Here is a 3846-nt window from a genome sequence, read left to right as displayed (position 1 = left end):
CATTGTCCCATACAGAACTCTTTAGCCATGTGTCACTAGAACTTACCTTATTTGTCTCTATAAATTGCCTGATTATTGAAATATTCAAGTAGCAAAATCCTACCTTACTCTCCCTTTCACTTGCTCCTCTGAGCATGTCCGAAAGGTTCACCCATGCCAGCACCCATGCTACACCATAATCTAAACAACTACCTCCTTCTCTTCTTCCTCCCCCTCCCCCTTCCCCCTCTCCTTCCCCTCCCCTCTTCCTCTTCCTCCTCTCAGCATCTCTACATGAGACTGGCTTTAAACTCTCTATGTACCCAAGAATGAGCTGAAATTTCTGTTCCTCCCTGTTCCCACCTCTCAGATGCTCAGGTTTCAGGCATAGGTTTTATTTGGTGCTGGGGCTCAAACTCAAGACTTGTGCATGCTAGGCAAGTATTATACCAAATGGACATATTCTCAGCCCCCAAACTTCTTTATGGTAGAATGAGAATCACTACACAGATATACCACATTCTTTGTAACCACCCAAAGGGGTTCACTCCTTTGGGTGACTATGCATACTGCTTCACTGATGGCAAGTACCCATCTGAGTGGTTTGAATTCTTCGGGTCTATACCTAGGAGTAGAATGACTGAACATATGGCAACTCCATGTTTAGCACCAGGAAGTGGCAGGTTGTTTCCCATAAGCAGCTGCGTCATTTCCCATCCCTCACAGCAGTAAATGAGGCCTTCACTTTACAGCTCCAGCACCCCTGTGATTTCCTCCTCAGAGTTCAGACATTTTAGGATGTGCTTTGTCCACATTTTTTATTAGTTTGTTTTGTGTTAAGTAGGAAAGGTTCTTTCTACAATTTTTTTGAGACAGGGTCTCTCATGCAGTTCTGGCTGTCTTATCTTAGAACTTACTCTGTAGACCAGGCTGGCCTCAAACTCAAGAGATCACTTGCCCCTGCCTCCTGAGTGCTGGGATTAAAGGTGTGTGAAACCATGCCCAGCTTCTTTCTACATCCTTGACCTTGAACATGTGTAGGATATATGATCACAAATATTTTATTTCATTCTGCAGGTGGAAGTGTAGGTTATTCTTTACCTTCTGGGTAATGTATCTTGATGTACTAAAAGTCTTAATTTCAGTAAAGATCACTTGATCCATGCCATACCAAAGAAGCCACAGTCAAACCCAAAGCCATAAAGATACTTGTGTTTTCTTCAGAGTTCTATGGGGTCAGCTCTTATATTTAGGTCAGAATATGTTTTGGGTTAATTTCTCCTTGTGGTGTGCAGTAGAGGTACAACTTTAGTCTATGAGGTAGGTAAACTCAAAGAGACAGTATCAGAAGTTGACTGATGAGGCTTTCTGGGGTGGGGAGCTGACTGCCAGTGGATAAGGATTCTTTCTGGGGTAAAGAATACAGTCTAAATTTAGGAAGTGGTAAGGGCCACAGAATGCTGTGACTATCCCAAAGCACCGGATTGTATGCTTTAAACAATGAATTTTATGCTATGTGAATTATACCTCAATAAAGCTGTTATTAAAGGACAAACAAAAAGAGCAGCTGGTGGCCCAGATGAGGGAGGACACACTGACTCTCTGCCTCTTGCTTCTAGGAGAGAAAACATGCTGCACAGAGCCCTGCTGGCTACGGCCAGACTCCCACCGTGCAAGAGACTGTTCTAGATTAAACAAACATCCCCTACTTTTCCACACCACTGTTCAGAGAATAAAAGATTTTCTTTCCCATGTTTTCTAACTCCTGCCTCAAACTCCAGTGCTGCCACTACCTCTTTAACCCCGGCAAATTAATTCACATGAGGAAAAATCATAGCAACACCTTAAGCACTTTTGTCTCTTCTTGGAGTGAATGAGTTAAGGAAAGAGGAACACTGACAGCCCGCAGAGTCCTGGCAACAGGCGAGGTGAGGCACTGGTCTCTTCTTCTATCTCCTTAAGGAGAGTTTTAGTTCCCTGGGACAGGATGAGCTGATAAGGAGTAGGGTAACTTCTGTCTGTCTGTCCTATTCAGTTAGAGATCATTTACTGATAGACCCACCTTAGGTTACAACTGGGATTTGAACATGTAGACTGGCTGATTCAATGAGGCGTCTTTGATGGTAGGAGTTGAAAGTATGTTGGGGTTTCAAGTTTTCTCTCTGTAGAGGATAATATAACTTTCTGACACCAAAGGCCACCTATTAGAAGACAGAGGGATGAGAATGGGGTTTACTGTCCTCCTAAGAGCATCCTGGTGGCCTCCCTGGACAGAAGAGATTGACAGCAGCAGACCATGGTGAGGACTGGAGCCCTGCATTTGGGTCTCTAGGTGTTGAATAAAGTCTGGCTGATGACACTGTTGTACAGATCCTGTATGGGCACAACCAGGGAAGCCCAGGCCTTTTCCAAGGTTCTCAGCCCTTTCTGGATTTTTGCCACACACACACACACACCATACCACCCCCAACAACAGAAGTAAGAGCAGTCCCTAAGGCCTGAGAGACCATGAAGAACCCTGGAAAATAGGGGCTGGCTGCTCTGGGTGTTATTGTCCCTACTTCTGATGAGCTCTGAAGCCCCAAGTGGCCTAGTTGGCCCTGTGGCCTTCACATGGCCATTTGGAGCCCTTTGCTGGCTATAGCTTATGTTTTGATTTTGTTTTAAGTAGTCCTTAAGGTACTCCTGAGAGCACCTGACAGTGGTGTAGCCTTCCTGGGTCCCTCACATAGCTATCCATTCTTCCTGTCTCCTTGTCCAGATGCTCAGCTACAGGGGCCTTGCATCCTCTGTTCAGGCTTTGACCAAGGTCATTCAAGGGTCAGACCCTGCAGATGGAAGTGGAGCAGACAAGGGCACTTTTTCTGAAAGCCTCTTCCCTGGTGACCAGAGCTACATGATGTCCGTTATGGAGTTCAAGATTGTCATCACGGTGTCACACTGCCCACGACCCACCCTGTCCAGTTCCCTATGTACTGTGTGTCTTTATAAATCGTCTAAGGCATAACCTTTTCCACAGCTTTCCAGATGGTTGAAGGCAGCCTTGCTGGCCCAAGACTAGTTCTTTCCCACAAGCTAGATCTTCCTTTCTGTACTTCAGTGGGATTTGTGCCTTTGTTTTTTATGCCTGTCTGTCTGTCTGTCATCAGGGGTGGGAAAGCTGATAATAATCAAGCTATATACCCCATAAACCAACAGCCAAATGCCTGCCTTCTTGCGCCTCCTCCAGGGTCCAGAGCTAGCAGGCAGAGAGTCTGATTCCCAGGAAAAGCTGTTCAGCCAAACTTAGCACAGAATAGCAATTTAGGAGCTGAACTCTACCTAGCAACAAGATTAGCAGCTGATTTTGCAAGCTGGTATTTTTATCCTAGGATGGGAATGGCTGAGAGCGGCCACCTCCTGCTCCTCTGAGTGCTTCCCTCCTGTTCTACCCAGGGACCTTGCTCCCTACAAATCCTTCCTGGCCCCGTGCCCAGTTGTGCCTTCCCTTCTTGCTGTGGCAGTTTCTGACCCACAGAGGTTTGGGTGGGGCCTGAGAGCTTCCAGAGGGAAGCATCTACCCTGGGTCTATCAGGAAACATCCGAGTCCTGGGCTCAGAGGCCTGACTTGACCTTTCCTCCTTTCCCCAGCCACCTTGTCTTCTTTTCTCCTGGCCTTCTCTCCCCATCTCCAGTGTCTGTACTTTGCATGCTTTATGAGGCCCTGGAACTCTGTGGCCTACCAGACAGGAACTCTGCAAATGGCGTTCCGTCTTTCCATGTGACACATGGTATGTTCCTGGAATCTGATGTTTTCTATCCCATACCTTCTGCTTGTACACGTGTCCTGTCCTCTCACCAGCCTTCACAACGACAAGAACCTTTGGA

The sequence above is a fragment of the Grammomys surdaster genome, unplaced genomic scaffold, assembly GCF_004785775.1.
Source record: "Grammomys surdaster isolate TR1022 unplaced genomic scaffold, NIH_TR_1.0 67, whole genome shotgun sequence".
Lineage (NCBI taxonomy): Eukaryota > Metazoa > Chordata > Mammalia > Rodentia > Muridae > Grammomys > Grammomys surdaster.
The sequence above is the reverse complement of the archived record's forward strand: the minus strand, read 5'-3'. Positions refer to the sequence as shown.